This window comes from Carassius auratus, unplaced genomic scaffold, assembly GCF_003368295.1.
Source record: "Carassius auratus strain Wakin unplaced genomic scaffold, ASM336829v1 scaf_tig00007487, whole genome shotgun sequence".
In the NCBI taxonomy this organism is placed as follows: domain Eukaryota; kingdom Metazoa; phylum Chordata; class Actinopteri; order Cypriniformes; family Cyprinidae; genus Carassius; species Carassius auratus.
In genome coordinates, this window is record NW_020523854.1 from 325,860 (window position 1) to 351,829 (window position 25,970).

The 25,970-nt window shown below is 36.1% G+C and overlaps 1 long non-coding RNA gene across 5 annotated transcripts; it reads left to right on the plus strand.

Annotated features, from left to right (window-relative positions):
* The first annotated feature begins 19,915 nt into the window (after positions 1-19,915).
* Positions 19,916-24,586, plus strand: LOC113071520 (uncharacterized). Of its 5 annotated transcripts, none has more exons than XR_003280112.1 (6): positions 19,936-20,008; positions 22,521-22,601; positions 23,177-23,237; positions 23,454-23,638; positions 23,730-23,822; positions 24,372-24,586. It is a non-coding gene; the product is annotated as an uncharacterized LOC113071520 (long non-coding RNA). The 5 variants fall into 5 exon arrangements; XR_003280109.1 differs by having other exon boundaries at positions 19,938-20,008; positions 23,177-23,241; positions 23,481-23,638; XR_003280108.1 differs by having other exon boundaries at positions 19,939-20,008; positions 23,481-23,638.
* The last annotated feature ends 1,384 nt before the right edge of the window (positions 24,587-25,970 follow it).

Consider the following 25,970-nt stretch of genomic DNA (forward strand, 5'->3'; position numbering starts at 1 on the left):
TTGAAAGGTCAACCGTTACGTTCAGTTATGCTGGCAGACTTTCTGCACCATCCAAAAAAAAAAAAACCTTACATTAACATTCCTGCAACAAACGCTTGGCCTACTGGCTTCTTATTTATCTAGATTTAATGTCTATTCATAAGTGAATTATTTAAATGAACAGATATGCAGTTGATGCGTCTTTCGTGAGTGTAAAAAATGTAAAGCAATATTCAGATTGTTGAATGGGTTTTTGTTGTGGCTGCCCCTGTGCAAATGAGGTCCACTGAGCAGTGACACCTTTGACAGCTCGACTAATTGAATGAATCTAAATGGGCTAAACTGCCACAACCTGCAAAATTTATGCCAGGATAAGCAGAATAACATAAGACATTTTACCTCAAAATCAACACTTACGTTCATCTTACGGTTAAAATAAAACAAAAGCATGTCTTTTCTCGGCTAAACTCCCTTTTCTGAGCAGTAGGGGAGATTAACAGATAGTGAGCAATTAACGTCAGATGTCTGACAGTATAATGTGGTACGAGGTTTGATGTTGGGCCAAAGCCCAGGTGGCCAACATTAGCATCCGCCCCGCTGAATGAACCCGGAGTATGCCAGGAAGCTGAGTTGATGATATCTCACAGTATGAATGCTTTAGAGATATGCCCATGTCTGCTGAGGCCATAGAGTCCATTTAAATGAGTAATAAGGGGAAAAACCTCAGGTTGTTTTGATTAATGTCTTTCCATAGCCACTACATTTGTTTCCCCTGACAGTGTGGGCATTCACGATTCGTCAGTCAGACCACAGACAGAGTGAAATGCAGCTAATGGAAACACCAGGGACTGACACTAATCTCTCTTGTCACCTTCAGCATTTACTGAAGGAACTTTTACTGACTGGATAGTCATCAAATGCTAATTTTGAGGAACGGACTGCAATCTGTCCACAAGCTATTAACATTTCAATCTTTTGGCCATTGTATAGTTATCATGAAGCCACACCTTTGAAAGCAGAAAGTCTTGTCCACTAACTAATCTGCAAGAATTTCAGGTAAAACTTTATTTTAAGCACCAGTTCTGACTATTCATTTGTAGCTTATTAGCAGACATATTAATAGCATACTCGTTGTTTTGGTACTTGTTAGGCTTATATTAATGCCTTATTACTTGACATAAAATAACATTTAAATATAAGATGAAATATTTTCAAAAACAAAAGAAAAATTAGAAATGTTGTTTTGGAAACAACATGAAATAAGTTTAATTTATAGCACTAAAATGATTAATTGAACATGTAAAAAAAAAAAATAATAATAAATAAATCTAGAACTGAAATAAAAATGAATTAAACCTAAATTTAAAACAAACAACAAACAATTAAAACAGAAAGCAAAATGTGTATAATTAAAATTAAAATTTGAATAAAATAAAAAAGATTATAGCACAATAATAAATTGCACAAATACAGAAAACACAGAAAGCATTATCGGAACTGTATGGAGAATTTGTTCTTCAAAAAGTAATAAGCTCAGATCATTTCACAAACAGAAAACAAAACACAATATGCAATTCTCATATCAGGTTTACTTACTTCTGTGTGCCTTTTTGCAATGTTTTATTGTGCTAAAACTTCCAAACATATAGTTCATAAACCTTGCAAGTACTTTTAATATTCAGTGATTTACTCTCATCGAACATGATATTGTCAGTGTACATATAAAAACCTGTGAACCCTGACTCCCAAAAATTGTTTCAGTCATGACTGACACTTATGATTTTTGATATCCAATTTCTTTGCATTATCCGAGGCTGAAAGCGATCCTTGTATAACAAATTTTGGACAAATTATTTTGCATTTTAAGAAACAGTAACATCACAATAAACTGTAGGCACTTTGTTTCAAAACTGCAAGCATTAGACAAGTTGAGGTTTTTGAGGGTTCAGAAAATGTCTAGAGTTGAACGGATGGAGTGGTAGTGTGTGTGTGTGTGTGTGCGTGGGGGGGTGGGGGGTTAAAGAGACAAGGATGTGGAGAGCAGTAACACTGAGTATTGAGTCAGGGGTCCTCCAGTGGGCCAGCGGTGGCTCTGCGCTCTCACTGAAGGCTCTGATTAAAGAATGATTTATAGGCCTGCTGGAGAGCCTTTTCAGCAATCCATCTGCTGAATGAGATTTTTTTCCCCCTTCAAGGGGTTTGGTAAATCAAGCCTTCCTGGCAAGGATCCTGGCCGGACAATGTCAATGTATTACTGAAGGCGAGTTATTAAACGCTATAATCACAGCAGCACAGGGGGCAGCCCAGCGCTCGCTGACATATATTTATCTTGCCAATGCCAGAGGAATAAAATGAGCACGGCGAGACACTTCGGTCTTCGGTCAACCTCCAATCTATGTGCAGAGTGGATTCATGGTAAATTTTTCAGTGTTGTGATGATTGACAAAGGCAAAATGGTGCTCTTAATTTGTGTTGGGGACATTGTTGGTAATCTAAGTAGTTCCTTAGAGGACAGACGTCTTACCATTAATATTAAATTAAGAAAGTTTGCTTAAAAGCTTATGACATAGTGTTTGTTCTCTCCCTGTCTGTTCTGATATGGGACATTAGATATGCCCATGAGCATAAAATAAAGAAATAACTTAAAATAAAACATGAAGGAAAAATCATTTTGAAAGAATATTCTGGGTTTAAAACAACCCAAGCTTGATAGCATTCTGTGTACTTCAACTGAAAATAATTTAGACTTGTCCCTGAGTTGGAGAAAAACAAACAATGGGCTTGCATTACCGCTTACAATGGGAGTGTATGGGGCAACTGTATTGAATGGCTTAATAACAGAAATGGGAAGTTTGTGTTTATTGTTGAAGTAGTTCCATTACTTTTTCAATAAAATGTCTGATATTATCTGTGAAGACCATATTGCCTAGACTGAGCATTTGAAGTGGCACTATGCTTAGTCATGAATTGCATTTTTTATTATTTAATAACATTCCATCAAATTAAAATCTACATTGGTCATAGATTAGAAATAATTAGCCATATTCTACAATATTTAGACACTTTAAAGGAGCATGTGTCCTTTAAAACGTCAATGTAAAAGCTCACTGTAAAATGTTTGCATGTGAAATAAGCATTATCCGTGTTGAACTGTTTGAAAAGTTATTGCAGGGATTAAAGGAAAACTTGGCTAATTTTCATGCTTGTATATAAAAAAAAAAGTTTTTCACACTAAAAATAGATCTTTTATTAACTGTTCAAGGTTCTTTTGGGAACCCCAAATTGTTATTTTTGGCATCACTGCAAAAAGAAAACAAACAAACAAAAATAAAAACAATAGGGAACCTCTATTTTTAAAGAGATAGTTCACCCAAGAGAAGACATTATAAAGAACATTGTACGGTATTTTGTATTCATTTATTTATTTTTTCCATACCATTCATGCTCGACATTAATACAATTCATTTGGAACCGCCTGAGGTTGATGAAATGATAAAATAATTTTCATTTCTTGATGAATTGTCTCTTGAAGCAATGTTAATCAGATTAGATACAATTGTCTATCAAATGTTCAATTGTAAAAAAATTCTTATAAATTAAATAAATGATCTTGACTGAGGTGCAAGTTTCTGATCACCCGGTCTGTTCTAATGACATGCAAATGTGGACAGTCGTGTGTTGATGCATTTATCTGTTCAGCAAGAATGATCATTTTTGCCGCTTAGTTTCAAGAAATTACTTCTTTTTTTTTTTTGGACTGTGGAGGAAGTTTTAAGCTCTGAAAGTTACAGTTTATTTTCACAGCATCGAGCTCTTTTATCTTGAAAGATCAAGGAAAATCGGATTCCTCATGATATGACCCCTTTTACAACACAGAGAGAAGAGAGAGGGAGACGGAACAAAATAGTGACAGATTCTGTGGCACGGAAGAAAGCATCCCACTTCCAGCATCTGTATCCCAGTCAGTGACTAACAGAAACTGCTAGAGAGTGAAGAGTGACAGGTCTGCGTGCGAATATGAATAGCTTTGATTTGTCATCCACACTCCAAGAAGAAAAAGAAAACGTTTTTAATTAGCATAAATACAGCAATAACCTCGATTCCGTTTGAAAATCGCACGCTGTTTAATGCGTTCATTTATTTCATCCTTATACGTTTCAGCGATAAACACGTTATTATTATTACATTTTTCAATTGCTTCCTTTCCGACTTGAAATCATCCTGGTAAAATAAAGCAGATAAGTGCACACTTCAGCTGGGTCTCATAAAAAGTGAATTGCCCAGGGCTTTTCTCAGGAGCCTCAAACTGCTGGCGCTATAGGAAATAATAATGAAATATATGAGAAGTCTGTAATTTTATTTTAGCAGGTTATACTCTTCTCTTATCAGTCAATAGATGGCAGGCCTTATTTTCCGAGGGTATGGCTATGTACCGAGTGTCTAGTTGTTCTGATGAAGTGAGGCCCTAGGGCATCATGGGAGGGAGAGTTTGGGACCGACCCGAGCCTTTGATAAACTACATGTGTCCTGAGGCTGGAGGTGAGGTCTGTGTTCAGCCTGTAGACTGTGCAATATGAGAGAAAACTGATAATTAGAGTGTGCTCTCAACAGCTTTCGGTGTTCAGGAGTGACTCGTTTCATTTTAAAAGTTCAGCATAAACAGTTATCACTCAGTAGTGTTCCATTTTGTACTAAATACTTGAACACAGCTGTTTATCCTTCTGTTTTGAATTGATTAAGACAGTTATTAGTTGTATTTAGAGTAAATATATTTCTCACCCAGTGTTAAATTTGACCAGTTTGGGTGCTGAGGTCATTCTTAAGATTCGTAAGTGGTAATTATAACTTGTTTCAAGTGATTCATTCATGGGATTTATTCAAAATAGATGCCCTGGGGAATTTCTTTTCTTTTAACCTACTGGCAAATGAAGCTTTTAAACCCTACTGCAGCAGAATGAAGAGCAGCAGATGTGCATTATAGGTGCATAACCAATGATGTGTCTGTATTTTAGATTGATTTTCATTCTTGAACAGATCTCACAAAAAGCGACGTCCTACTTCCTGCCGGGCTTTGGCGACAGTGCACAAAATGCATATACATAAAACTGTACAGTCCACATAACACAATTAAAGCTCAGTAATGATCAGCAGTAATTCGTTTTCACTATGATTTATTAAATTGTCATGTCCACCAAAATTCTACATTTCCCAGTGGTAATTATAGATAATGTGGAATTATGTCCATGTCCATTAATCTCATAAATATAATTATTCTGAAATCACGTGAAGGCAGCATAAGATTTTCATCAGTTTTGTTCAGAATAAATAGACCTCAGCAAGATTTGTTTTAGTGGAAGATAATTAGCACGTAAATTGTACTTAAAGGAATAGTTCACCCAAAAATAAGATTTACTCATTCATGTTGTTCCAAACATGCATTACTTTCTTTATTCTAGAACACAAAATAATTTTGTTTTGAAGTATTCCGTTAACCAAACATTTTCTTTTTGACTTCCATTGTATTTTTCTGTCCATATAATGGAAGTCATTGGGAACCGGAATGGTTTGGCTGTCAACAAATCTTGTTTTAAGTTCCACTGCTCAAAACAGAAAGTTTGGAACCTCATTTGACTAAATGATGAAATAATTCTCAACTATGCCCTTAATCTTCCCAAAAGTTCAGTTTTTCTGTAAAAATAAAAAAAAGGTTAAGAGATCTGACAACATTACTTACATGCAACTTAGTGATCTGCTTCCTCAGTTTATCGCAGACAAAAAACAAACAAAAAAAAAAGACACAAATTATCTTTGTTTCATTAAAGATCCCTAGTGTATGGAGTATCTTGTAATCATCATGTTCACTAATCACTTTTTGATTATCTCATGCTGACATTAATTTGAAAATATCTCCGCAACATGCAACAAATAATCCACTCTGCTAAATTATTCAGTTCGTGTAGGAATAATTATTTGGCACTCAGATGGCACTCATGTGGTGATTCGTTTAGCCGGGATTGATCTGCCATCTGAGTCATGTTTCGCTGTGATACAGATGCAAACACACTACAGGTGCTGGATGGGACACACACATAATCATATGCTGATGGAGAAGAGATAGAAGTTTTAATGCAGAGCGTAGATGCTTTTTTCAATCTAATCTCTGTCCTGGCCCAGTGGGCTCAGAGAAGCCAAAGGCCATTTTATGCATATACATAATGTGAATGCATGAGGAAAGCATGCATCAGCAAACAGATCCCAATATTGTCTGTGTGATAAAACCCCCAGACCTTGAACACTGACTCTGCTGCCTCCTAGAATATGATTTTGGCTATTTACATTCATTCAGTTATGAAAACTATGCAAAGACAAGGGGGTAAAGCCTGCCCCTATAATTTATGTTTCACTTGGAGCAGTGTTCCTTTGTCTTGTGAAGGATTGCTTTTGCTCTGCTTCTGCTCTAACTCAGTGTTTCCCAAATGGGGTTTGTGGGTTGATTAAAACCGAATAATTCATTAAATTGAATGTAAAACTAATAAAAATTAATGGGGCTGCACAATTAATTGAAAAAAAAAAACTGAAATTTCAATGTAATTCATTAATAAACTTTTAGATATTTAGTTATGCTAGATGAAATGTCCTATCACAGTAAAAAAAAATTGCAATCCTGTGTTTGTGTTCCTGTAGCTCAAGTGATAGAGCATTGCATTAGCAAGCGCAATGTTGGGGGTTAGAATCCCAGGAAACACATGTTAGGAGAAAGTTGTTAGCCTGAATGTAATGTAAGTCGCTTTGGATAAAAACATCTTCTAAATTAATAAATAAAATATAAATATAATATATAAATATGCAATCACAATTTACTGTATGACAGTGGTTCATGGAGACCCACAACACTGCACATTTTTAATTTCTCCTTTCTCTCACACACCCATTTACGGTATACATTCTTCTGCAGTATTTTTTTTTCAGTTTACCTAAAATATAAAGAATATAAGCCATTTAAAAATAAAATAAAAAATGTAAAGAATAAAAATAAAACAAGATGAAATATTTGCATGCCTTGCTGCAATTAAATGACCTCAGAAAACCAAACACTGTACATGTAAATGTGTCATTAAATTAATGAGACACTCAAGAAAATTTGACATCTAATGGGTTTGGCTGACGAAAAAGAATTCACAAGACATTAATCGACTGAACTGGAGTCATGTTGATAATTTGAGGATTATTGTAATGTTTTTATCAGTTGTTTGGTCTCTCATTCTGACGGCACCCATTGACTGCAGAGGATCCATTGGTGAGCAAATGATTTAATGCTAAATTTCTCTAAATCTTTACTGATGAAGAAACGAACTCCTCTTCATTTTGAATGGCCTGAATTGTCAGCAAATGTTAATTTTTGGGTGAGCTATTCCCTTGAGAGCGGGCATGTAAATATATTCATTGATTTTTCTGCAGGTTAGTTCAGTAGGTGGCAAGAAGTAACTGTCTTTGTGAATGAGTCAATGAATCATTCAATCAGTCAATTCCACGCATTGATTCATTACAAACGCCTCTGATTCATTTCCTAACACAGTTGCTCAGACATGCAATGGCACGGTTGGTATCTTGTTTTGACTTTCTATTTGGCTTTTGTTTGGCCTCGTGTTTATGGCTCTTATGGCCCATATGCAAGTGAAACTATGATTTGATATATATATATATATATATATATATATATATATATATATATATATATATATATATATATATATATATAAAATGTGTCTTTTACTATAGTTTTATTCATGGTATTCGAAATGAGGGGATTCCATTCCTTATTTTGCTACCTTCCAGGGTGAGAAATTAACTTTATTAACTAATTAAGGCAAAATATGTTTGATTACATGCACAGCCAACAAGAAAAGGGTTGCTTTCTGTCCTTCTTTTATTTAAGGTTATTTATTTATTTTTACATTGTATGATATTTTCATGTTGCCACTCCATGTCCAATTGAAAGTTTGAGGTGTGTTAGCACTGATGTTTTGAATACACAGCATGATAAATACATAATTTGTCATATTATGCATTGCTTGAACTCTTTTCTCTCTCATATGATTTTTAGATGTGATGATGCACTAGATGTTGACGCGGAATATGTAATGAGTCCATCAGGAGGTGCAGAGCTGGAGCTGGAAGCAACTGTTAACGCACACACTTGCTCCCCGTGTCAAATCGGGACAGTCTCGCTCCATGATTAAACAGGCATCACTGTTTGCTCGGATATGACAGGAAACATGTCATTACTCTGTGGATGTGCAGTGGATTTTTGGAAGAGGATGTGGGATGTGCACCCACCACAACAGAGCTGTCTCATCAGGAAAAAAAGTGCCAATTATATGATTAAAGCTGTCTGTACCACTGACCTTTCTGCATTAGCTCCGTTTGCTATTACACTCAATCAAGAAAGGTCAGCCGCAAACGTGGATCCAATTTAAAAACAACTGTTTTGTTCTGACCCAAGGTAAAAGTGTTATGCATTTATATGTGCTCGCTTTGACCGAAGTGAGTTTGCATTGTGACATTTGCTGACCTTGACAGGAAAGCAGTTCAGTACATCTTACGATTGGGGCATGGCTAGTAGGAGCCATGTTTTTATATCATCACTGTTTGACCTTGTCAAGGAAGAAGAAAGATGAAAAGTGTTGCAGAGTTGATGCTGCCCATTACTATCCATAATTCTCTACTTAACCTCTGCTCACCATATCCACACTGATCAATAATGAAAGTGGTTGGCATTATGAATTCATCACTGAACATCTCACAGTGGCCTTTGTTTTATAGAGCAATCTTACAATTATACAACTTTTCATTTGACCAATACACTGACATCTCCATCGAAAAATAGATGCGAAAAAACAAAACAAAAAACAAATTAAATATATATATATATATATATATATATAATTTTTTTTTTTTTTTTTTTTATTGTGCTTATAGAAATAATAAGTTGGAAACCTGTGCACATAGTTTCTCTCCTGTATTTGTTCCTCTAGAAAAGACAAAACAAAACAAAAAGCCATATATCAGAGGGAATAGATGATGTGAAAGAACATGTTTGAGAAATTGCTTAGTTTGATCTCAGAAGTAGAAGTATTAACGAGTTTCAGTTTAATAGTTTATATATATAGACTACATTTGTATTACCTTCAGTGCGTCATAAAAATGGAACATGCTTTTATAATGATGAACCCTTGGAGTTGCACAAAGTTAGCAATGAGCAATTGGACTCTTTAGTGCAGGGCAAATACAGTACATTGTTTACAGTTGAACAGTTACAGTTGTAGCTTGTTTATATTTTGATTGAAGTTGCTTGAGAAAAAATATTTGTTTACATTCTTTGCTCATGTAATTTAGAACTAAATCATTGTTTAGAAAAATGCACAACATTAGTGGATGATATTTCTATGGCAGGTTTTTTTCAGTGCTTTATGAAATTAAATCTGTTTCTATGAGACAAAATTATAAAAAAAAAAAAAAAAAAAAAAAAAATCATAATTAGTCTTTCTATTTTTGTGAAGGCCTTATAATGGATGCACACAGTATGCACTCCAGCTGTGGTGTGGTGAATGAGCCATCAATGTTATTAAGTCATGAGTTTAGTTGGTTTTTGGTGGAGGTGGAGAAAAATGAGAGTGAAAGAAGAGCTAGAGACACACTGCTGGCTGGAAAATGTGAATAGGGAGACACTCAGTGGTGGAGATCTGATAATCACTGAGATTCCAGTTTTATTTATTTATAGGGCAGGGATATGTACATATTCACTGCATTGTATTTCTTGGATTAGAAAAAAGTACTATATACTATATTATGATGTGATTGATACATATTATTTATTTATTGCAAGTGTCTGTGCAAAACACATTAATACACATCTGCAACAAGTTAATTAATTTCCAGTTACACCAATTGTTGTCCAATTCTCAGAGCCTCTTCACTTGAAACCACTAAGACGCAATCTTGAAAAAATATGGAAGTCCTCTTTAATTCACAGAAGATGCTGAGCTATGAAAGCAGGGGCACTTTTATCCTTTAAGACATAGGGTGAGGAATAGGTGTTTAATGTAGAAGCACGTCCTCTTGGCCAGTGCTGGAAAGGAGATAGAGACAAGCTCTTCTGCCAGTGATGAATGGAGCTTTAAAGAGCAGAGCTGAAAAATGCGCTGTGGGGCTGTCTACGTTTCAGAAGAGAAGATAGTGAGAGGTAGGGGAATGGAGGGAGGAGGAGAGAAGAGAGATACAGACATGGAGAGGGGGAGAAGGGCATGAGAGGGAGTTGTTGATGATGCCGTTAGGAGCCTCACACTTCATAAATTACACTGAAGCAGCACCTCTCATACAACAGGGAGATGAACAGGCACTGCCTCTGCTCTCTGCTGGGGAAACTAACTTCATCTATTGTTGACAGCTCATATTTTTTTCTCATTGTGTTTCTCTGTGCGTTCATTTATTTACTTATTTAATTACTTTTTTATTGGTTAATTGAAAACATGCACATATCCATTGGTTTTGTTTTGTTTCTATATACATGTATATACACTGAACAAAATTATAAACAAAGCACTTGTTTTTGCCCCCATGTTTCATGAGCTGAACTCAAAGATCTAAGACTTTTTCTGTGTACACAAAAGGCCTATTTCTCTCAAATATTGTTCACAAATCTGTCTGAATTTGTGGTGGTGAGCACTTCTCCTTTGCCGAGATAATCCATTCACCTTAAGCCGAGTTCAGACTGCACGATTTTCAAAGTAGTCGGGTCACTGTTCTTTTCACACTGCATGACTATATTGGCCAGCATTCAGTCCCTGCTGTGTTCACACTGCACGATGGATCGGCGACACTGCATGACTTTACAATAGGAAGAATCGCAGACAACTCTATTTTCACAACCCAACACACGCAAGATGTGACAAGGAAACACTCACGGGCATCACTCACGGGCATCGGCGACTCGTTGGCAATTCTCTCAGATCGCATCTTTGCTCATTCACACTGCGTGATTGAGCACCAATTTGCCTGTGATTTTGGGCATTTGTCGCCGATTTCTCAAAACATGTCGGCGAGCCAAAAACTGGGCTAAAATCGTGCAGTCTGAACGCGGCTTTACAGGTGTGGCATATCAAGATGCTAATTAGACAGCATGATTATTGCACAGGTGTGTCTTAGGGGCGGGGGGTGGTTTGTTAAGGTCCGGATCCGGGTATCTGGTGTGACCACCATTTGCCTCATGCAGTGCAACACATCTCAGTTGAGTTGGTCAGGTTGTTGATTGTGGCCTTTGAAATGTTGGTCCACTCTTCTTCAATGGCTGTGTGAAGTTGCTGGATATTGACAGTAACTGGAACATGCTGTTGAATATGCCGATCCAGAGCATCCCAAACATGCTCAATGGGTGACATGTCTGGTTAGTATGCTGGCCTTGCAAAAACTGGGATGTTTTCAACTTCCGGTAATTGTGTAAAGATCCTTTCAACATGGTGCCATGCATTATCATGCTGCATTATCATTATACATGAGGTGATGGTCATGGATGAATGGCACAACAATGGGCCTCAGGATCTCGTCACAGTATCTCTGTGCATTCAAAATGCCATCAATACAATGCACCTGGGTTCATTGTCCATAACATACACTGTAAAAAATTTCCTGTAGAAATTACAGTAACTTACTGGCAGCAGTTTGCCAGTAACTTACTGTAAATTAAACTTACAGTAAATATACTGTATTCATATTTACAGTACCATTTAACTTGCTGTAAATGTATTTGCAGTAATATTTTTTTTTTACTGTAAAACACAATTATGTTTTTTTTCTCCTTTTATATATTTTAATACAATAAAATATTACTTTACACTGTGAAATTTACTGTAATTGGTTCACTTTTATTATGTATTGTAAAACTTTACAAATTATTGTATTTCAACAGGTCTCATGTCTCAGTAGTAAAAACTATAAAAAGAAACAAAAGACTGTTTAACTTCTTTTATTGGTTTAACAGTTAAATTGTAATACTTGAAATAACATTTTAATATTCTTGCAGATTGTACTTTCAGTTTTCCAAAAACTTGAATACATTTCATTTATACATAAAAGTTTCATATTAAGAGCATTTTAAAACAACAGACATGAACAGATTCAGTCATAAAAACAATCTTAAAAATTTACAAATTCAGAAAACTACTGTGTAGAATGTATTTGCTCTTAGTAGCTTATAGTTTTGCCAGCTGAAATCCAGAAACTCCTTAAAGGGATAGTTCACCCAAAAATCAGAATTAGGTCATTAATAACTTACCCTCATGTCGTTCCAAACCCGTGAGACTTCCGTTTATCTTCAGAACACAGTTTAAGATATTTTAGATTTAGTCCGAGAGCTCTCAGAGTTCCATCATCAAAGTAGTCCATGTGACATCACAGGGTCGGTTAGAATTATTTGAAGCGTCGAAAATACATTTTGGTCGAAAAATAGCAAAAACTACGACTTTATTCAGCATTGTCTTCTCTTCCGGGTCTGTTGTGAGACAGTTCAAAACAAAGCAGTTTGTGATATCCAGTTCATGAATCATTCGATGTAACCGGATCTTTTTGAACCAGTTCACCAAATCAAACTGAATCGTTTTATTCTGTTCGCGTCTCCAATACGCATTAATTCACAAATTACTTAAGCTGTTAACTTTTTTAATGTGGCTGACTTGTGAACGAGTCAGTATTTTGTTCGTTATCTGGCTCAGCTCGGTGTTCATCTTCAGTTCTCTCCTCACAGCAGTTCAGTCAGTGTACTTTTTGAGTAAATGAATTACTCTGGGATATTGGTTTGTTTGAACTCAGAAGTGTCAGCCACATTTAAAAAAAGTTAACAGTTTAAGTAATTTGTGGATTAATGCGTATTGGAGATGCGAACCGTTTAAAATGATTCAGTTCGATTTGGTGAACTGGTTCAAAAGGATCCAATTACATGGAGTGATTCGTTCGCGAACCGGATATCACAAACTGCTTTGTTTTGAACTCTCTCTCACAACAGACACGGAAGAAAAGACAATGCGGAATAAAGTCGTAGTTTTTGCTATTTTTGGACCAAAACATATTTTCGATGCTTCAAAAAATTCTAACTGACCCTCTGATGTCACATGGACTACTTTGATGATGTTTTTCTTACCTTTCTGGACATGGACAGCAGACCGAACACACAGCTTCAATGGAGGGACAGAGGAGATAAATGGAGGTCTCACGGGTTTGGAACGACATGAGGGTGAGTTATTAATGGGTGAATTAATTTTTTGGGTGAACTATCCCTTTAATGAAGGAGGATACATGAGGGTTCAGACCAGAGTTCTTCCTTTGCACCATCTTCCCACTTCTTTTGATGTCGTGGAACTTTGAGGAGCACTTGCTGTTGTCAGGGTTAACATTTAACCTTTACATAACAGAAAAAAAAGTTAGATCATTTGATGTGAAAAATGTCTAACAAAACAACCAAATACTCACAACACAACCAAATACAGAAATGCACTGCAAATGGCACAGAACACAACGGAAATATTTCCAGGGGACCCAATATGTGACGAACCCGGATGGAGCATGTTTAGTACTCAACGTCTATTTTTGTTTTCTTGCAAAAAATACAGAGATTACATATTTATGACATACAACTTTATATACAATATAAAAAATGTAAAAAGAACATGAGGGTGAGATATTAATCTATACATTAGTAACATTGTAAAAAAAAATTTAATGTTATGTTTAAATAAGTTTCATAGGTAAGAAATGTAAGGTAATAGGGTCCAAAGATGAAACAGCTAATTTTAAAGTTGAGACACACACAGATAAATAAAGCATATTACGAAAACTTTTTTTTGTATAAAATGTATTTATTTGCAACATTTATGTTAACAGCAAAAATAAGACATTTATGTCCTAAGTACAGCTATTAAGCTGATAGACACCATGCTGCTTTGTCACGAGTACATCCCAGGTTAAAATAATGAGGAAATTACGTTGGCTAAATCCGAAATCGCCCCCTTAACACTCATTCACTCATTTCTACATTAGTCCACTAATACGGTTCACTTGAAGCTGTGAATGAAAACGAGTGAGTGAATTCGGACAGCCGTTGATCGCGCATTGGATGTACACAGTCGGGTTCGTCACTTACTGGGGTCCCCTGAAAACATTTCCATTATGTTCTGTGCCATTTGCGGCGCATTTTCGCGAACGAGATTATGTTATTCTCCCGATGCTGATGTACAGAACAAATGTTACATTTGAAGTAGACATATTTTTCTCTTGGTTGTTTAGTTTCCTTAACTTTATGTGTTTGCGGTAACGTTAAATTGTGAGACTGAGAGGCGGAGAGGCTTTGGAAAGTGTATGAGCATTCAGGAACTGCACACGAAAACCTTAAATTCGCCGTGTTTTTATGCCCTTTGGCATGATTAATAAAGGCGTATAATGTCTCCACAGAGACGCCAGTGTTTGCACACGACACGAACATTGCGGGTTTTACTCTAGCACTACAAGCATGACGTGCATTTATATGGGGTAATCAGTTAACAGCAAGCGATAATAGCGGGAAAAAATCCGACTGACTTTAAGCTAAATCCACGAAAGCTTTGTTGTTCGGCTAACAGTCAACATGAACACTCACCAGCTCCTGGAGTGGTCAAACCCAAGGCAGAGACCCGTTAATGTCCATATTTTGACGGTGAAACGTTCAGAAAAGGGAAAGAAAGGAAAGAAATATGAATGTTTGCACAGTGTCACCACAACTCTCTCTAGCTCTCTTCACAGCATATTGAGCATAAATGTGAGGTGACTGCGCGCCGTTCAGTGGCAGCATTTTTTTATTTATATTTTTGTTTTAGTTAAACCAAAGATATAATATATTAAAAGTAAAAGAAGTAATATTTGTACCCACCTTTGCATCTGACTGGTTGTTTTCGCATCTGTGTGTCTTGTTTTCTTCTTTCTCCAAGTGGGAAATAAAACTTGATCTGTGATTGGTCAGGTTTCGCGCTCATTTTTTCTTTACTGTATTTAGATTTACAGTAAATTAAAAATACTGTAATTTAGTGTCTCCAAGAGGGTATTCCCCAAAATGTAACTTTAAAATACAGTAATATGCTGTATAACTGTCCTACAGTAAAATACAGTTCATTTTACAGTTAAATACTGTTAAATTTACAGACATTTCTAACAGTGTACACTTGCCCTTACCATAACCCCACCGCCATGGGCCACTCGATCCACAACACTGAAATCATCAAATTACACCCACACGATGCCATACACGCTGTCTGCCATCTGCCCTGTACAGTAAAAAAAAACGTGATTCATCCATCAAGAGAACACCTCTTCAAAGTGCCAGATGCCATCGATTGTGAACATTTGTCCACTCAAGTCAGTTACGACAACAAACTGCAGTCAGATCAAGACCCCAATGAGGACAACGAGCATGCAGATGAGCTTCCCTGAGACAGTTTCAGACAGTTTGTGCAGAAATTATTTGGTTATGTAAACCGATTGTTGCAGCAGCTGTCCAGGTGGCTGGTCTTAGATTATCTTGGAGGTGCTGGATGTGGAGGTCCTGGGCAGGTGTGGTTCCATGTGGTCTGCGGTTGTGAGGCCGGTTGGATGTACTGCCAAATTCTCTGAAACGCCTTTGGAGACAAAAGAGAAGGAGAAGTCAAAGGAGAAGTGATCACTAACATAGATTTGAGAGAATTAGACCTTTTGTGTATATAGAAAAAGTCTTAGATCTTTGAGGTCAGCTCATGAAAAATGGGGGCAAAAACAAGTGTTGCATTTATAATGTGCATATATATATATATATAATCGCACGGAGCCTGGAAGCATGGCTTGCGCTGTCCAGCCTGTCCTACTCCCTCATTCAGACAGGTTGACTCAGCTACGCGATGCAGTTCGCCAGGCGACCCCCCAGGTTCAGCATAATCAAAAAACTTGGTGGCAGCTCGAGATGCCCCTGTCCTGTGCAACGAGATTACTGTCCTACTGGCGAAGGACGCAATCGAACTTGTCCATCTGGCCAAGATGAAGTCAGGATTTTAAAGAACTAACATCCTTGTGCCCAAGCAAGATGTTTCTTTTGGCCAATCCTGGATCTGCGAGTCTTGAATCTGGCCCTACACAAGCTCCCATTCAAAATGTTGATACAGAAGCACACCATCAGATGCATCCAGCACCAGGATTGGTTTGCAGCGGTCGATCTGAAGGACACTTACTATAATGTCTCGATTCTTCCTCGGCATTGGCCGTTCCTATGGTTTGTGTTTGCATTGCAGGGGAGCTCAGTTGTGCAGCCAACATGCTCTCATGACAGCTCACGTTCCCCAGAGAATGGCAGCTCCATCTTGAAATAATCAGGCTGATCTAGAGTCAATTCAGGGAAGCTCAGGTAGACCTGTTTACTTCCCATAAGTCCTCCCACTGCCAGCTGTATTACTTCCTGACTTAGGCCCCCCTTGGCACAGATGCACTGGCACACAGCTGGCCTCGGGCACTCACAAGCATGCATGACACTGTGCAATGTCAGGGAGGTCGAGGAACAGGTCTTGCCGGTTGCACCATAACAAACTGGAAATTCTTGAAGTACCTTTTAATGAAAGGAACAGCGGCTCGGCTATCTCCAGCAGCAGTGTACTCACCTTTTGGTCCCTGCAGGTGCCAAGATCAGCGAATTTACACTAGGGCGTTGGGAAGGTTACGACCATTTTGTAGCATTTGTCTGACATGCAGCTGTTTGTCAACATTTGCTACAGGGTTGTGATGGGGTCCAGGTTGTTCCAAGGACACACAGTGTCGTCACAACATAATCAGTAGTGACCGACAGATAGTGAATGTCTCGGTTATGTACGTAACCCTAGTTCCCTGATGCAAAATCCACTAGCCAATATTCTTTGGTCATTTTGTCTTAAATTCATAGTGGAATGGGGCTCTCAAGTAAATCCCCTATGTCGACATAACGTCTCCATTCCCTCCACCAGCGAATGAGGTTTATGTGTGTAACCAAGACGTTCTGCTTAATGTCGTTGTGTATTAACTAGATCAAAAATTATATTAACTAGATCAAAAGACACATGCAATCCAGTCCAGTTTGGCAAAAGTTTTTCCAAAAATGCACAATTCGCGTTCTATATTTTTCACATTGGCAGGGAGTATCGTGCATGGAGTCTAGAGGTGCTGGTGCTCTGTCAGAAGCGAACTCCTGGGGAATGGATAACTGTGTACATTAAGTGCTCTGCCAGTCTGTAGTCTCTCGGCTGCACAGCGGTGCTTTTGTTTGATGGGATGTGTCAAGGAGACCACACAACAACACTCTTTGAAACGAGTGATGGAAAATTGAATTTCTTCACAATTTGTGGCATGCTCTTGCTTTAAATGGCTGCTTATTGACACCTCCACATGGCCCCTGATGACTGGTCTTCGGTCCAGGTCGATATTATCAATCAGCATGCCATACAACCATTTCTTAGGAATTAACGGTACAGTACGATTATAGCTCCGTACAAAGCGCCTTCTGCTCGCCGTGTAAATCATCCATTTAATAGTCATTGCATCGCATTGGGCTGTAATTGGATTTCTGCACGGTTACAGTCTCAGTTGACAGAAAATGTTGAGAGTACATAAAGATTTTAGATGGTGTGACATCTGAAGGCAGGCCCTCTGCAGTGCTGTTCACCCACAATGTCTGTTAATCAATATATGGAGGCAAAGCAGTCAACATGAGTGATGGGGAAAATTCATGTTGCTTATGTTACTGGTCTTTGCTTTTTGGGTGGACTTTTTTCCACTGACGTTAAAAATAAATAAGTGTTTTGGACTTTTTCAATTGATTGTCTTAATAAAACCTCAAATATACAGGTCATCGCTTATAGAAATGTATGAAAGCGGGGACGTTTTTGCATAACATTTATCAGTGTTGTGCTATATAAATATATATATATATAATATATATATATATATATATATATATATATATATATATATATATATATATATATATATATTATTTGAAATATAATTTATTCCTGTGATGCCAAATTGACTTTTCATCATAATTACTCCAGTTTTCGGTGTCAAGATAATTTATATATGTTGATTTGCTGCTCAAGAAACATTATTATTATTATTTAAAAAAAAAAACAGTTGTGCTTCTTAATATAATTTTTGACGCCATTTATTTGAAATGGAAATCTTGTAACAATTTAAAATTTTAAATACATTTACTGTTACTTTTTATCAATTTGTGTCTTTGGAAATTAAAAAGTTAGTATGATTTTATTTTATTTTATTTTACCCCAAGCTTTTGAATGGTTATTCAAGTGTTATATTTATTTTGTATTCTCTCATTTTCAAACAAAAACTTGGTCAAACCAATATTAAAAGTTTTTCTAAACATTCTTTGGTTTTCTTGTTAGGTACAAATTAATGAATTTGCACTGAATAAATTTTACTTTCTTACATTCAGAATCAAATTGAAGTTCTGCTTTCTGTTTGCTATATCTGTTCAAATTCAAAAATGTAATTTGGAATTCAAAAGGTATTCACAGTTAAATTCTTGATACCATAATAATGACAGGATGACAGGTAAAAACATAAATAGCTTAGGTCATTTTAACTAAATATTTTTTTAATAAAGCAAAATTTTTTTTTTCTATATTATATAAATATTTATATTATATATATATATATATATATATATATATATATATATATATATATATATATATATATATATATATATATATATATATATATATTATAATTCTTTATCATCAAAGTGAAATCCAGTTAGCAACATATTTTACTTGAGCAGGATATTCAACATGACAAAATGTAGGGTGCTGATTTTTTATTACATATCAGGAATGTCCACTAAGATTGTAAACTGTTTCAATTTTAATTTCACGTTGACTTAAAGTGACTAGTTACACCTGTATTTCCAGCGGTACACATAATTACGCAGTTTGTCTGTAGGCACACACAAAAAGCAAAAGATGGCATGATATTTCTCCCTACCTGTGCCAGTATTCAGATGCTCGGCAGCTGTGGAAATTATGCTGGAATATTCCTATATTGGCTTCATAGTAATCATGGCATGATGCACTGGAAAAGTGCAGGCCAGAATCATGGAGTCTGAAATGACGTCTCTGTCTTCTATGGCAAACAAGCCAGCACACACTCATTAAAGTGCTCTCAGCTGGGCTTCCAATGCGTATTGACCAGCTGGGAACAAATAGGAACCATTTCTCTCTATGAACTGACTGCATTTGTTCCAGTTTAGGATTGATTCTTCCTCATGCTTCCCATCAGAGGTTGGGAGGGAAGAAAATAAATTGCGTTATCTCAGTAATATTGATTTGGCGTAAAAAAGTACTTATCTCTTTCTGGCAGATTGAGACTGCAGACGGCAGAACCTACCACCTACCATGTGGCCGGTAGACTGGAAATATGTCATGTTTGTATGTTAGGGAGTGTTTTGTGGGAGAATCAAATGCATGCTACTATTCTTTTACATTTATCCCTCAAGCATCCTTCGTATAGAAGCCGTTAATTTGTGACCCAAATTAATTAATTGTAAATGTCTTAAAATAAAAAATATAAATGTATTCAATTTTTTTGGTGTTTTTTTTTATGCATTTACCTCTAAAAGTGCCATATCTTATACACTGAAAAAAGTGCAACAGCCCTGTCATTACTCTAAAGCACATTTTATACTTAATCTGACTTAAATTATTTAATTTTCTGTCTTGTTCTTGAGTTTAAGTAAATTATTTACTTTAATTTAAAGTAAATCTAAGTTTTGTTGGTTTAATTTAAACTATTTGCTACACATCAAATCAATAATTTTGCGTTCTGTGTAAACCACGTGACCACTGACGTAATCGTGGTTGGGTTTGAGAATTTTACGATCGACGGCCATCTTGTTTCCCCTCACATCCAGACTGCGGCTGACAGCAGTTCCACAATATCGGTGAGTAACTATACAAAATGCTTTAATTTACTGTAACTGCATCTGATAAATATGTAACGTTATATGATGCGTTTGAATAAGTTAACTGTTTTATGGGTGCGTTATGTCACATGTACATACACCCACGCATCTTTAATTGGGCGGATTGCATGAAGTTACTGACACGTTAGAGTGAGCAAAGAATCATGGATCAATGAAAAATTAAGAGCTTGATTATTTTAAAACCGCTATTAGCCGCGAAACAGAACTGAAATCGTTAATCCCACAAGGGCTTTCTGTGCTTGTACACCGGAGGCACGCGCACGAGACCCACAGCGTCAGCACTGTCTCCTGCCGTTTCAATATTAAAATATATAACGTTACACAAAATATGTCGAAAATGTCCGTCTTAATTAGCTTAAATATAACACAGTGACTTATGAATTAAGAGAGTGTAAACTTTTGGGAGTACATTAGATTTGAGTCAATACACTGAAAAAAAGTGCACATGGCATGTCATTACTCTAAAGAAGTCGTTATAACGTTACTTGATCTAACTCAAAACTAGAGCCCGACCGATATGGATTTTTGGGGGCCGATGCCGATGCCGATATTAACTTGAAAAGAGCCGATTTATAAGCCGATATTTTGATTTTGAAAATAAACTGGATATTAGACCCATTTCCTATAAGCTGCACTTACATAACATTCAATGGCAAAATATCTGCCTGTTCTATGTATGTGGGCTGTATAAACCATTTTCCAGAAGGGATTTATGTAAAAAAAAGCCTTAGATTACGGTCTCAATCACTAAACAATTGCACATCAAAAGTATATATTTTTTAACGATCAAAAAACAGTCTGATTTTAAACATTTAACACTTTTACTTTCTTCCAGTTGAAGCTGATTTTAACAGTCTGTGTGTGTACTGTAAATAAATTATAATACTAAAGTTAAAGTATTTGCAGAAGTAGTCCCACACTTTTGCTGCTACATCATTCACCTTTTTCAGCCATCTGTAGGGCAGAAAGAGAGACATAGAAAGAATAAGCATGTGTATTAATAATATCACCATGTATCATTACTCATGTCATCATTAGAATTATAATAATAATAAACAGGGATCTCCTACATAGGCAAAAATGAGAAATATATATATATTTTTTTATTTGTCAAGCAATAGGTATTAACCTCCTTATATTTAACAATATTATTTCAACATTTTCCTGTTATGTCTGTAAAGCTGCTTTGAAACAATATGTAAGAAAAAAAAAAGAAAAGAAAAAAGCGCTTGTTCAGCTCACATTTATTTACATGTCCCCTCTGATTTAATCATTTCTGACGCACCTACTGTAGTTACTGTAACTACACTATATTTGCTCTCACAGACACATTCACAACGGACCCGTATATCTTCTCCTCTTCTCTTTGTGCAGTCTGAATCAAAATGGTTAACGTTAGTGCCATGAACACACCGCTGTCAATTTTGAGAAGAACCACCTTTCAAACAAGTTAATAGCAAGCATTTAAGGGGCCTGCTAAAAAGGAAGCTATATTAGCGTTAGAGTAACGTAACCAGCCTGAATTCACCAAATTGTTCCCTGGGCCTGAGGGTAGCCTCTTCTTCCTTGCTTCTCTCTTAATTCTCATCAGCAGGACTAGCGCTATCGCTCGCTTCTTACAACGGGACAGATACATGTTTGCTGCTGACCGAAAAGAGGAACAACAGACTATGAAAGAGCTCCCGCTAAAAGTTTTTAAAACTCCGCCTACGCCATAGCGCAGAGCAGGGCAACTGAATCTGAAGGGCAACGCTAAACCCAGCGGCCAAGCGCTGTGCATACCGCGTCCTGTGTGAAAGGCCCATTACGCGGTCATTATGTGGGAAACACACCGCAATAGAATAAGCACTAAACGCTAACTTTATAGTTCGACCTCTTATTAACGTTCGCGCTCTTCCACTGATAAACATGGTATTAGCTTTGTGGCTAATCTAATATAGCAATGCATTAGCGGCTCTAAGTGATGTTACAGAATATTTAGAAGTGATAATGATAGGACCGTTAACTAGAACTACCACACCGTTTTTATATACAGTGTATGAACTAAATCTACAATCATTTCACATGACGAACGACAGACTCACCTGGGTGGCTTGGCTGATCGCTTTCTTCTTTGTGGATTTCTGGCGCTGTTGCAACTCTGGAGCTGCAGACCGCCCTCTGGTGGGCAAACTATGCAACACTCATAACATGAGTGAAGAATATGAGACTGTTTCTCATGTTTCATCGGCCGTTATAAACGCCGATGCCGATTTAAATGCAATTAGCTCATATCGGCCGATAATATCGGCCGGCCGATATATCGGTCGGGCTCTACTCAAAACATTACATTTTCTGTCTAGCCATCAGTGTTATGTAAATATTTGGTCAATTTAAAATTAAAAGAATGTATTGTTAGTGTAAAATATACATTTATGTAAATTGAAATTTAAAATATTGGTTCCCATTGTCACGTGATAACGTAATCCAGGGTCATGCGTGAGGACGTTCAGCATTCTTGTTAAACCGCATGGATGAACTCGGCGTGGTAAAACGTGAATAAAGAAAATTGGTAAGTAATTTTAAACGTACATCTGGGCCGTATTATTAAAATTATACGTGTATGATTTCATAAAATGTTATGTTTTACTGGTGTTTTACATACGGTTAGTATTAACGTACTAGTTTGACTGCTCTAAATCGTTTAGAAGATTTACACGTTTCCCTCATTACAATGTTAAACCGAGTGGAAATAAAATAATACAAGAAAACTGCTTCAGGTGAGATGGATTGATATTGAAACGTAGTATAAAGACTGTTTCGGGTATGCTGGAGTGCGATACTGTACTGCTACATGTATAAAGTACATGCACGCTTCAGACACTTGTATAGACTTAACGTTTTTATGAAGGTATATATTATGATGATTTTTATTGATTTATGAAACTCATGTTCGCAAGTTATTCGCTCTGCTTACTTGTATGGTCTCTCATTCATGATTAACATTAGCTTTACATGAAGGCCCAAACACATGTCTTTAGTGACATGCCTAAACACTTATTTTAACTCATTGTGTCGACCAGCATACTCGCTAATAAGTGATCTGTTTATGTGAGCCAGGTGGTTAATTCATTTTGTCTTTTGTAGGACGGGGTACTGCTGAACAACAATTAGGACAGGTTTTGAATAATCCAGCCACATGAAAAACGTAAGTAATTTGCACCATTTAATTTTTGCTTTGGAGGATAAGTCTTGTTATTTATCTTTCTTCTCTCCTATGCTCTACCTCACCATTCTCATTGGCAAGTAACTCAATGTGAAAATGTCTTGGATGCCCTAATTATATGTTTTGTTGTTTAATGCATTGTGTGCATATGTCTTTTACAACTAGTTCTCAAATTTTTTTTTTTTTTTTTTTCATTAGTCTATTTTCTGTTTCTCTTTCTTACAGATTAATGCAGAATTTTTTCGCATCACGACCTTACCTCTACAATCAAGATTTATGGCCTCTTTGGACAGACAGACAGCTCTCAGCTTCTCCAGGTTATTAGGAGCAAAGGTGGAGCCCTCCGTGAGAAAACTAAGGACACTATTAAAGTTATGGATCAGGTATTGGTTACATGCAAACAAATTTGCTTGTGGTGATCAATTTAGTAGTGTATTGGTCTAATAAAAACAATACATCTTGAACATTTTGTAGAGTTTGGACATAGACATCAGAAGAGAGTGCCTGCTGAAGTGCCTGATCACATAACTTGGTGAAGATGCAAGCTGTCTGATCAAAGAATACCAGGTAATATAGACAATGTAAACTACTGAAATATTCTACAACCATGTTTGCCTTAAAGTTATATTTCACTACCAAATCAACATTTCCCTATGTTTAACTCGCCCTCAAAGCATCCTAACTAAATTTCGATTTGGTAGTGACATATCACTTTATAGTTAAATTACTAAATTGTGTTATCATTTACACATCAGCCTGTGTGACTTTCTTCCACGAATATGTCTGTGATTATCTACAATGGTCAACACATTGTACGAGCGTTTGCTTGTACAAAGTGTTTAAAAGCATTTTCAAAGCTAAAGAAAGTGTAAAAGTACATCTTCACCCAAAAATTTTCATCACTTACTCTTCTCTTGTAATAAGCCGTTTACATTTTTTTTTTATGCTGGACACAAATGAAGGTATTTGAATGAAAGTTAGCAACAGACGTTTGGACTCTACATTGACCTCCATAGTAGGAAAGCTACATTTTGGAATTTTCAGATGAAGGGATATTTTTTGTTATTATTATTTTTTTTTCACATTCCCTCAATTTACTCTCTCCTATGTTTTTAGGCTGACCAGAGGGAGGAAGCAGAGAGAGAATTTGAAAAGACCACCATGGCGTTTTTTGTGATCCGTGAAACTGATGCTCTTAGTCGTGCACTGGACATTTCCATTGTCATTGACGGTGTGGAAGTACTCAATTAATTGCCCTCTGTTGCATGTGCCTGTGCATGTGTATTTGTATCAGGATGTTATTATGACAAAATAAACTGTCAAATGTTTGATGCTTGAAGTCATTCATCTTAGTTGATAAAATTACACATTCTGAAAGTAATTTTTGTTTTCATATTACATCAATGTTTTAAATTGTATTTGTTTGGATATTTGGTTAGATAGAAAGTAAAAGAATTAAGTTAATACAAAGAAAAAACATTAAGACAAAGTATAATTTGAGATCTCATTAAACTTAAAAATATTATTTGATTCAAAGATACTTTTTGCTTTGGCTAAGTAATAGATAGTTAATTCTTTTCAAAGTAAAAATTTTAAGTTGATAAAAAGTAAAGTAATTAGATGTAACAAGTTGACGCAATTTTTTTACTTTGATCCAATGAAACACTTTTTTCAGTGTATGTAAAATATGCTTATTTTTATGTTATATTTAATATTTTTTACACTTCAGTAATATATATGTATATGTATTTTTTTATTTTAAAAAATCATGTTCATTTTATTCTCAATTTTAGTAATTTTTTTTTGCTTGATTTCATTTTTGTTATTTGTATTAATTATTATTTTTTCAATTTTTAATAATAATTCATTTTATTTCAGTTATAATTATTTTAGTATATTATGTTAATCTAAATTAAAATGTTGCCTTGACAACTAGCTGAAAAATATATGTACATTATTATTACAATATTTATATAATTTATTTTAAATATTTTATAATGTATTATTATTAGTAGTACAGGCTTGTACAGGCTAGTACAGGCTAAAACACAGGATATTTTTCATTTTTGGGTGAACTAACCCTTTAATTCCCATTATTCTAATAAGTGAACGCTGGAGAATTTTTTTAATAAATTCCTCATTTTGTGATCCAAAGAAGAACAAAATGGGACATAGCATTAGAACAATAATAGAGTAATTAACTAATAACTGCATTTTCACTTTTGGGTGAACTGTTCCTTTAAGGAAGTACTTGTATAAGATGGTGTTGTGGCCAAACTGGTTTAGCTGGTTTAGTTGTCCACTAGTCAAACCCTCTCAGAACTGACCAGCTTGACGAGGCTTGGAGATCAGCAAAGGTTTGTTTAAATGCTTTTTGTTTGTTTTTGTATTTCAGTAGAGGGATATGTTTAGGGCCAAAACTTGGGGTTGGCTCTTGACTTTTAAAGTTCTCAGCAACACCCTTAAAACTCTACAAAATACCTTAGCAACCATGTAGCATTGCAATGATAGCTGCCCACAACACAGTACAGTTGTTGTGAAAGGTTTTGCATGAGCAAGCATTCACATTTTCTTCAGACTTGTTAAATTCTAGTTTAATTTGTTGGACTCGTCGTATCCCATCATGCCAGTCTGACACAGCACGTTATTGGTCTTCCAGATTGTGGAGGCTGAAACATAATGCTTAATTTATAAGTATCTGAAAAGCAAGCAAGT